At 43.2% G+C, this 11,624-nt stretch overlaps 1 protein-coding gene across 3 annotated transcripts in view; it reads left to right on the forward strand.

The window, feature by feature from the left end:
• Window positions 1–11,624, forward strand: part of RPAP1 (RNA polymerase II associated protein 1) — a 2,926,740-nt gene that overhangs the window by 1,945,133 nt on the left and 969,983 nt on the right. The gene's annotated exons all lie outside the window — the stretch shown is intronic.

The raw sequence follows: 11,624 nt of genomic DNA on the forward strand, positions 1-11,624 counted from the left end.
GGGATTAGCAGAAAAGTTCTGTATGCAGTACTAGATCTTTTCATGTGGAGGTCACACTCCTTGGTTTCATGGCATGGTGATTTTCCATGCACACACTATTGTTATCAGAATCAGTTCATTGGAGCACTCTGTTGATTGGCCTGTTGACTCACTTGGCCATAGATTGGTGACAGGTACTGTAGGCTGACAGCTCTTCTGTGCAAGACACCCCCCTACCCAGCAGAATTTAAAGCTGTAGGTAGAGGAATGCCCTTTACCAGGGTTTACAGTTCTGCCCTTTAGCTTCAGGCAGATGTTTTTCTTTTCTTCTCCTTCTAACATGATCACCTTTCCAATTTGCTACCCCCTCTAGGTTCATAAGTTTAGTTTTCAGGCTTGTAACCGTTTAGTTTTCAGGCTTGTAACCTACAGACCTTCTTAACTGCAGTTACCCTGTATTTGTATTTTCTTTCCCTGTGTACATATGTATGTATGCATGCATGTGTTTGTGTGTGTATCTCTCTGTCTTTATATATCCATAACACACACACACACATGTGTGTGTGTGTGTGTGTGTGTGTGTGTGTGTGTATATATAATATATATATATATATATATATATATATATATATGATTATACTTAATTGACTAGGAAAAAACAGTGCTTCGTTTAATCTAAAACTTATTTGATCAACAGTACATTTGACTAAAACTCATTTCATTGACAATTTCATGCACACTACCCCATAACATAAATATACTAACTCCATAGTTGCATAACCATGGAGAAAAAGTAATGCTCCTTACACATTGAATCACTGCTGGCACACATAATTAAACTTCTAGACATGGTGGAGCAACATAATGGATGGAATTATCCTGGAAAAATACTGATCAATACTAATTCGCATTGTTAAGTCCTGTCTTCCAAAACCACAACAGCAGTCATTTTCTATACAATTTCCCCAATAAACCCAAGCACTTCCCAGCACCAGTGTAACCAAGAACAAAATACTAAAAAACACTGGAAAGGCACTGAAGGCCAAGACCCAAAATAAAGTTTTTAATAATCAGTCCAATTAACAATGAACCAATCAGAAACATGCAACAGTAAAAAAATGCAACAGTAAAAATCTTGAGTGAAACAATGAAATGTTTAAAGACTAGATAAAGACTAGATAACCCATTTTAATTACCATTACTCATCCTCCTGTTTGAGAAAAAGACGTTTAATGTTAACATTGTCATTTAAACCTGGAGAAATATAAGAAGCTAAACATAACTGCCATTCAGCTTTCCTTTTCTCCACTAAATTCTTATAGTTACCACCCCGTGGATCTTGACTAACTACTTCTACAATAGTAAAAGTGTACTTTTTCCATCCAAAACAATTTATGGAATGTTTATGCAATGCATTATTAAGATTTTTACTTTTAATGGCATAAAGATGCTCACTGATTCTTTTTCTCAAACTCCTTGTCATTCCTACGTAAAACCCAGGACAAGCTGAATATAATGCAGTGTAAACAACCCCAGAAGTGCCACAGTTTAACCTTTCCGGAACTGAAATTGTATGCTCAGTATGTGCCACGGAGATATATGGACCTTCATGTACAAACCTACAAGCCTTACACCCCAAACATTTGTACATACCTGCCATTTTCTGTGTAGAATCAGGGCCCAACACAGTGTTACCTTGTTCCAACAGCTGTTTAATATTACAGTGTTTCTTATAAACAGAATTAGTGGAAGTTCTCAATACTTTTGTAATATCCCCATTTCCTAAAATGACTCTCCAGTTATCACAAATGATTTCCTGTATAACAAAATTGTCTAAACTCATATCTAGACAAAATCTAGGTGCTTTCTTATGTTTAAAATCTTCCATCGATGGATTAACTTTACTAATACGTTTATTAACAAATGCCCCTTTTACTGATATGATTAAGTTTCAAGTAACTTCGGTAGTTGTTATAAACACGGCTTAATGCTTGTAAAGCTATGTATACTCTAGGCACTAGGACCCAGAAGAAGCCTTGTCTTCTTCAGGTCATCCTTCAGAAGCACGTGATTCTCCGTTAGCTACGAACGCTTTTGGATGTGTACAATACACAAAGTAGAAATGGTTTGTAAATATACACATGGTTTTGGATCGAGAAATGTTCTACTGAGGCAAAGTAAGCTCTATTTTTATGCTGTACGCTTGGCCGTAGATTTTCAGCGTTCCTTATGTTTATTTTTGATATATTCACGTCAGTGAGTAGTGAGTTGTTTTATTTAGTTTCACTATGCTGAATACTGCAATGGCTGATATGCTTGACGAAAATGAAGGTTAGCATAATATTGAACTAAAATGTATATCTGATGTTGTAGAATTCTTTGGAGCTGTTTTTAGATAAATTTTGTTGTTTGATTTAAATGATGGTTATGATTCATTATTACATTGCTATGTGCATGATTTATATGAACAGTTTTAGGTAATGCATTTTAAACTGCTTTTTAAACTGTTTTTTAAACTGTTTAGATTGTTTTCTGTCTCTATGACTACTAATTTATAATTGATTAATTGCATTTGTATGTCTAATGAGCCCGCCCAAAAGCTGTATATAAGCACTACAGATTTCATTTTGAATTGATATCTGAAGAAGCATAGCTTGGCCATCTTGGCGCTCATTTCATGTTATTTGAATAAAAGTTCTTGCTGTTTTTGAAAGATTGCCAATGGTCATTACTTGGGAGTTGCTGTAACCTATGCCTTGCTGATATTCGTGGTGGCTGCTTTCACATTTTTACAGCCTTTTCTTCCTTTTGTTTGGTGAGAGCACCTTCAGCTGTGAGTAGTATTCCTGGTACTGTTATCTGTTTATTAACAAATTCCTTCAATAAAATCGGAGGCAAGTCCCTTTCATGCCTCAAAGTAACCTCCTGTGCTGACCTATTTAAAAGGTCAGTCGGATATCCCCTTTCCAAAAACAAGTTGGAAATGAACTGAATTTCATTCACAAAATCACTATCATCAACAGTCATTTGTGAAGCTCTAATAAATTGCCCACGTGGAATATTCCTTTTCATAAACATGGGGTAACTACTCTTAAAATGTACGTAACTATTACAGAAATTGTCCTTTCGATGAATACGACTAATGAATTTCTTTTGTACATGGTCCCAACTTAAATCTACATCTAGAAAACAAACTTGGAGACCTTGTTCTCCTAAAAGGAACTTCAAAAAAAATCTGTGCTTTGATTCACTGTACCAATAAAATTCGAAATATCAAAATTAGAAGTTATGTACCTACCATAACGTTCCATGTTAGTTGTCTTCTCTCGCCTTCTTTCTTGCTGGATGGGTTCGGAGCTGATCCTCGGCTCCGACTCGGCACTTGCTAAGCTCAAGAGTCACTTCCACCAGCTCGAGGCAGCCCCATATCCCATGATGCAAGGCGGAGATTACCCAGATCTCGTTTGGTAGCTAGAGGAAAAAATACCTACTATCTTCCCCCAAGGGAAGAACAACAACTAACCTGAGAAAAAACTGTAAGGGGAACCCAGGTAACTAAGTGCAGAGCTAATTGGTGTCCAAGGGAGAAATCTCCCAGAGAAGAGGATAGTTCAAGGTCTGTCCAGGCTAGGGGGACAGGAGGGAGGGATGCAAGAAAGAAGGCGAGAGAAGACAACTAACATGGAACGTTATGGTAGGTACATAACTTCTAAATTTTAAGTTGTCAATCTCGCCTTCATTCTTGCTGGATGGGACCGCGTCCCTAGCACCTCTATCCTGGGTGGCTCAATGGAACAGACTCTTGAGAACTGTGGAACCAAAACTCGCCCTGTCCCTGGAGACCAAATCCAATTTGTAATGTGAGACGAAGGTATGAGGAGTGGCCCAAGTGGCTGCTGCACAAATAGTGTCTAAGGGTAGTCTAGCCTGAAAGGCTGTAGATGTGGCTAGGCCTCTGGTAGAATGTGCATTTGTTATTGAGATCAGCTGTTTGCCCCTAAGCTGATAAATATAAGAAATAGTGGAAGACAGCCATCAGGATAAGGTCACCTTAGAAACAGGGAGACCTTTCTTATTTTCAGCATAAGAAAGAAAAAGCTGATCAGACTTTCTAGATTGCTTTGTTCTGTCCAAGTAATATTTGAGTTGGCGATGAACATCTAGGCAATGCAATTTTTGTTCCGCCCTGTCAGAATAATTGGGAAAAAATACTGGAAGATCAATAGATTGCTTTAAATTTGTCTTAGAAGCAACCTTGGGCAAAAAGGACGGATTAGTTCTCAAAGATACTCCATCCTTGTGGAAGACCAAGTAAGGGGGGACGAACACAGAGAGCATGAAGTTCAGACACCCTTCTAGCCGAAGTAATAGCGACTAGAAAGAGTGTCTTCCAAGAGAGAAATTTTAACGAGCATGTAGCAGCCGGTTCAAAAGGGGGAAGTATTAAGGATGCCAGCTCTAAATTTAGATCCCACTGCGGTGGAGGATCCCTAACAGGGGTTTAAGTAGGAAGATCCCTCTGAGAAAGGCTTTGCAAAGTTTGTGAGACATAATGTTCTGGTCTGCAAATCCGACATGAAAATTCGAGATTGCTGCCAGCTGGACTTTAACTGTGGAAGAAGAAGAACCAGAGTGAAAAATTCCAGCTAGGAAGTCCAAAACTGACTGAATAGGGGCAGTAAAGGGATCTATGTTCTTAGACCTTGCCCAAAAGGAAAAACGCTGCCATTTGCTAGAGTAAATCCTTCTGGTAGAGGACTTTAGAGAAGCTTGGCTCTCAAGTCGGTAGCTTTCTGAAGCACTTGAGGAATCAACGGAAAAGGGGGAAAAGCATAAAGAAGTCCACGGGGCCAATCCTGGGTTAGAGCGTCTCTGGGGGGATGGCCTGGAAGTGGAAAGAGAGAGAAGAAGTCTGGGCATTTGCTGTTTTGGGGTGTAGCAAAAAGGTCGCAGCAAGGAGGGCCCCACTTCTGAAAAATCTCTTCCGCTATAGATTGTTTGAGAGACCACTCGTGAGGCATGAGTATAGCTCTGCTCAACCTGTCCGCTATGACGTTGGTTTTCCCGGGGATATGCTTTGCTATCAGAAACCGCTGAAAGGAGATCGCCCATTGCCAAAGTCTGAGAGCTTCTCGACACAGAGGATAGGACTTGGTCCCGCCCTGTTTGTTGATATACCATACTACGGACATGTTGTCCGTGTGAACTGCGATAGTTCCTAAAGGAAGAAAGTCGTTGAGGGCTTGCAACGTTAAAAGCACTGCTCTCATCTCTAGGACATTTATATGCAGGTGGTATTCGAACGGTTGCCACGTGCCATGGACCATCCTGCCCTGATAATGCCCCCCCCACCCGATCAGGGAGGCATCCGAAGTGACCGTGGCTACCGGGGCCGGGGGACAAATGGTCTGCCCTGATGGACTAGGGGGGAAGAAATCCACCAGGATAGGTGGCTCTTGCAGATCTGTGTGACAAGGATCTTGTGACGCATGGGCAACTGCTGGAAGGACCATTGGGTAAACAACATCCACTGTAGGAGACGCATGTAAAAGCGGGCCAGAGGAAGAAGTGTGATGGCAGCTGCCATTAGGCCTAACACTTTCAGGACCAATCTGGCTTGTACCTTTTTGCTGAATAGGATGATCCGAACATGATTTTGGATATCCAGGATTCTTTGATTTGTTAGATTTGCTGACATCCGAGTAGTGTCTAGATCTGTGCCTATAAAGGTAATAGATTGGCAAGGCGATAAGGAAGACTTTTCGAAGTTGACAGAAATCCCTAACTGGCTGCGGAGACGTAGTGTGTAATCCCTGGCTGGAGAAGTTGATGCCTGGTGGTGGCTGTGAGGAGCCAATCGTCTAAGTACGGAAACACCTGGAATCCCTGACGTCTCAGGTGAGCCGTGACCACTGCCATGCATTTGGTGAACACTCTGGGGGCTGTGGTGAGACCAAAGGGCAGGGCTCTGAATTGAAAATGACTGGTCCCCAGCCGAAAGCGGAGAAACCTTCTGGAGCGTCTGTGGATTTTTATGTGATAGTACGCATCCTGAACATCTATAGAGCACATCCAGTTGTCTTTGTCCAGAAAGGGCAAAATCGATTGAAGTGTGACCATCCGAAAACTCATCTTTTTGACAGACTTGTTTAGTCTGCTGAGGTCTAATATTGGTCTTCAGTCTTCCGTCTTTTTGGGGACCAAAAAGAACCTTGAGTAGATTCCAGATTCTAAATGGCCTGCTGGAACTGGCTGGATGGCCCTTTTCTCTAGAAGTTTTGAAACCTCTAGCTTTGCAATTTCCCTTAGACTGGGTGGAACGTCTGGAAGGGATCCTTTTTGAGGGAAGGGGCTTTTCTCGAAAGGTATTTTATAACCCTCGGATATGATCGACTGTACCCATTTGTCTTGAGAAAGGGAAAGCCAGGCTTCTGGGTACAGTGACAATCTCCCCCCGACTGCCTCCAAGGGTGGGCAGCCGGGCAACACCTCAGGGATGCTGGAAGGGCTTGTCAGAGAGAGGCTCTCTGCTGCCCTGGTTCTGCGGACCCCCCTCTGCCCCTAGGGCGGCGTCTGTTGTTATTACCCCCTCTGCCTCTGGGGGTAAACTGACCACGTGCGTCAGGCGTGACTCCTTGAGATTTTCGGAACCACATTTTCCCTCCCTCCCTTCTGACCTTTGGGGTAAGACCTTGAAGGGGTGGAGAAACGGACTCCTACGGCAGAAAGAGTCTTGCCGTCTTGCTCGCACCTGGTCAAAGTGTCCTTCACCTGAGGTCCAAACAAAGTTGTCCCATCGAAGGGAGAGTTTGTGAAGGTCGCCTTAAAGGGGTCTGCAAAATTGCAAAGTCGCATCCAGGACTGACGTCTGAGAGCCACTCATGTGCCTGCAGCTCTACTCGCTCCATCGGCTGCATAAGAAATGAGCCGCATGGAGGAGTTAGTTATGGAATTTAGGATTCCCAGCTGAGAGGCAATCTTCTCTTGAGCCCCAGCAGCTGACGGATCCTGTACCACCTCACCCAATTCCTTGAGGATGTCTCTTTGAAGTCGGGTGAAGTGACATAGATAATTCAGCGAATGCATAGCAAAGGTCGCTGAGGAAAAATCCGCTTACCATACCTGTCCATGGTCCTAGACTCCTTGTTAGGAGGATGGACCGGTACGGAAGGATCTGCAAGTTCCTTTTTGGTGGCGGCCGCCACCACCATGGCATCAACTGGGACACCTTTGGTGAGAAACTTTTTTTTCAGTGGGGGCCGTGATAAATTTAGAAGGCCTCCTTGGGACTGGTTCCACAGAATCAGGAGATGCCCACGCCTTTCGAGCTATCACGTCCATGAGGGGGTCGAAAGGCGGAGAAACCCAGGAGGTAGAGGGTCGAGATCCAAAAGCCTCCAGGTATACCGACTCATCCTCGGAGGGGTTAATGGAGGGCCAGTTCCCCCTCTGTTTCAGGAGTTCAAGAATGTCTGAAAAGGAGACATCCTCAGAGGGGGATCTTGGGGACCCCTCCGACTCATCTAAGTTGGTATCTGATGTCGTAGACTCAGGGGAGTCTAAATGCTTCCTCTTGCAAGTCCTCTTACGCGGGGGTTCCCCTGAAGGATCAGGAGAAACCTCAGAAGAGGAAGGTATTCCCAATGGGGAAACCTGGGGCGATGGATCTCTGGGTCCGGGAGCAAGAGAGTGGGAAGAGATATCTACAGGCACTGAAGAGGGAGGAGCTAAAGGGACCGACTGTTGACTCAGCTCGGGGGCTAGTACACTCCTCATCACCTCGAAGGCTCCCCTCCTGGGGAGGACTGAGAGCTCCCGCTCCGAGGAAACAGGAATCCCCGGCCCCACCGAAAGGGAAGGCTCCAAAGCAGATGTCGGTGCCCAGCTTACCAAAGCCAAAGCTCCGAGGGGGAGAACGGGGTCGGACAAGGGTCCGATGCCACTCGCCCCCTCGGAACCGACAAGGGAAGCCCGACGACCAGATCCCTCCAAGGACGGTCTCAAGGAGGAGATAGGAGTCGAAGGCAGCGGAGCAGCGAGTGGTATCGGCTCCGAAGCACCAACAGTCACAGTTCCAATAAGTTCCGGCTCCGAGCTCTGAAGGAGAGTCGAAGGAGGAATTTCTGGAGGATGTGGAATAGCGGTTGTCTGCTGAGACGGGCTATGAAGTATCTGGGCCAGTGCCTGTGATTTCAGCAGTCTACTCACCACTCTCTCCATGTCATGGTCTGAGAGTCTGGAAGACCGTGAGGATCGGCTCCGATGGCTCTGCTCCGAAAGTAAGGGAGAGGCCAGAGCCGAATGAATAGACTCCAGCGACGGAGATCTGGATCTCTTTCTCGACGGAGCCATCGGAGCCGAAGAACCTTCGGTTCCAGTTGGAGCCGACAACTTGTCGGCTCCGAGCTGGGTCAGAGATGTGTCGGCTCCAGCCGGAGCCGACACAGGCATGGAAGCAAGAGTATCGGCGCCGATACCAAACCTTCAGAGAAGGAAGGATCGGCTCCAGCTGGCACCGAACTCAACTCCGAGGGAGTCGGAGCCAAGGCTGAAGGCTTGGACACTGAAGCCTGGACCTTGGGAGGCTTTGAGGGCTTCCCCGAGCCGGACTTAGCCAGGGAGCTCTCAGGCTTTAATAAGCCCCTGAGAATAAGTTTATTTCTACGTTCCTGCAGGACTCTCTGGCTGAAGGAGTGCAAATAGCACAGGAGTCCTGCAGGTGTAGAGGTCCCAGGCAATAAAAACAAGAAGTGTGACCGTCTGTCAGAGACATCTTCTGACAGCACGAGTCACACTTCTTGAAGCCTGAGACCCTAGCCTCTTTAGACATGACTGAGTACCTAATCACACACACACTACACAGTCAGTCCAAAATTAAACTAGATTAACAAAACCAAGTACAGGGAAAAAACACACAGACACACCCAAACAAACCCTAACAGGAAAAATATAGGAGGGGTAAAGACCTAAGGCTCGACTAGCAAAAGTATGAATAAAGGGAACGGGACACTAACGGGAATAGGTTTAAGTGAATCGGGAAGTTAACAAAGTAATATATATATATATAAATATAAAGTACTGGGGTGGACTAAAGTCTCAGAAAAAAAGGTAGAAAAATTCACTTACCAGGAGCTGGTAAAAAGTTACCTCATGAGCGCGCAAGCGAGATCTGGGTAATCTCCGCCTTGCATCATGGGATATGGGGCTGCCTCGAGCTGGTGGAAGTGACTCTTGAGCTTAGCAAGTGCCGAGTCGGAGCCGAGGATCTGCTCCGAACCCATGCAGTAAGAATGAAGGCGAGATTGACAACTTAACATCACTCTTTCTTAACTATAAAAAACAAATAGTCTACAATCTGTCTATAAAAAATTATGTTGTTATAAAGAGGGAGCCTGGGCAAAATTTTATTTTCCCACCAACCCAGAACTAAGCTAGTGTAGGTCGGTCCAACTGTGGCCCCCATTGCAACTCCTTTTAGACTTTTGTAGAGATTATTATTAAAAATGAAGAAACTATTTTTCAGTAACAGGTCTAAAAGACATATATACATGTTAATATTGTTACTATTAATGTTAAGAGTATTTGCCTAAAAAATATCTAATGTACTCCACCCCTTCTTCTTGCGGAATATAAGTGAACAAAGAACAAGCATTGACTGTGAACATGAAAAAACTTCCTATGTCATCTCTTAAACCCAATAAAAAGGATCTCAACTCATTCAAAAAGTCCCAGGAATCAGAAATATAAGATGGCAGTTTTTGTAGTAACAGATTAAAAATATAATCCAGAAATAGAGAAATACACTCAGTGCTATTCCCAGAGGCTGACACAATAGGTCTGAAAGGGGATGGTAATACTTTTATGGAGTTTTGGGATGCCAAACAAGACCCCCACCTTGGGGTTTCAACATGTAAAAAATCAAATGTTTCTTGGTAATCTCACCATTCAACAATAAATCATACAAAACATTGTGAATAAATGTGTAACTTTTCAGTATTTCATACGTAGTGACATAATGATTTTCAGTAGCAGCATTATATTGGCTTAGATTCATGATAACAGTCCCACCCTCCCTTTATTTGCCTTCTTATTCTTTCAGCTTTTCCCGGTTAGGGGTCGCCACGGCGGATCACCTGTCCGCTCATGATTGGCATTTGAGTTTTACAGTGTCGAGTTGCCAGCCTACGCCCAACCTTCCACAGAAGGCACACACACACACGCATGCACGCACTCACGCCTAGGGCCAATTTAGAGTGTTCAGTCCACCTACAGCATGTCTTTGGGATGAGGGAGGAAACCGGAGCACCCAGAGGAAACCCACGCAACCACAGGGAGGACATGCAGACTCCGCACAGAAGGCACCAAACCAAGGATCGAACCGGAGAATCTCTTGCTGTGAGGCAACAACGCCAACTGGTGCACCACCATGGCCACCCCCCCTTATTTGCCTTCATTAACCCTTAAATCTTTTCTGTTTCTTAAATCATTTAAAGCTTTCTTTTCACATGAGTTCAAATTATAAAGACAAAATCATTCTTTTTTTGTAGACTTTTCCTAATATTTCTTACACAATATATTTCAAAGGTCTTAATAGTATGCAACAAAGTGGAGTTAAATTAGAGGGTTTACTTAAAATCCTTCTTGTCTCAACATCATTCAACATATTATTTAAGTTTCCAAGTGTAAAGTCTCAAGTCAATTAATGTCTTAGAAATATCAGTGCTCTTGTTCAGCAGAAAATTAAGACCTAGCTAGTAATTTAACATGTTCATCAGTCATTTGAAAATCAGGAAGATTGAACACAGCAATCCTCAAACTTACTGGTGAATCATAAGTCCTTAGTGTTTCCTGCTTCTTCCCCTGCTGCAGGTGAAATAACCGTTGCTTCTGCTTCGATTTCGGTTCCCCATTATGCGGTTTCCTTCTTGAAAAAAAACTTTTTTTATTTTTGTTGACATTTTGAAAGTTTGGAGATTTTAATGGCAACTCCAGAACATCACCATTCAGCACAGAATCCACTACATCGCCATTGACCCTCTTCTTCACTGCTTAGCCATCCTTGTCACTTCCACTTTGCATTTGCTCCATGTTTAAAGGGACAGTGACTTTAACTGTTTCCTGAATCCATTTTTTTCTAAAACTGTCTACGGATTATCACTATAGGGATTTTCTTCAGCCCCATTCTCAATAACTTCCATGTCTACGTTTAGCTTCTTATAATTCTCCAGGTTTAACAATGTTAGTATTAAATGTTTTTTTTTTTTTATCAGACAGGAGGGTGACTATCAGTAATTAAAATGGGTTATGTAGTCTTTAAACATTTTATTGTTTCACTGAAGATTTTTATTGCTACATTTTTTATTGTTGCGTGTTTCTGATTGGTTCATTGTTAATTGGACTGATTATTTAAACTAAGTTGGCTTGTGTAATAGTGTTTCTGATGAAGTCTTTGTGATGAATAGCGATTATTAAAGGTCTAACTACGCTAAAAAACTTTATTCTGGGTGTTGGTGCCTTTCCAGTGTTTTTTAGCATTCTGTACCATTTCACAATTTTCAATGTAATTACTGTCAGTCAAGTCTTAGATTAAAAAAAAAAAACGCCACTTTTCTTTGTCAATGAAGTGAACTGACAGTCAAATGAAC

This window comes from Protopterus annectens, chromosome 6.part0 (assembly GCF_019279795.1).
Source record: "Protopterus annectens isolate FY-2018-M chromosome 6.part0, PAN1.0, whole genome shotgun sequence".
Taxonomy (NCBI): domain Eukaryota; kingdom Metazoa; phylum Chordata; order Ceratodontiformes; family Protopteridae; genus Protopterus; species Protopterus annectens.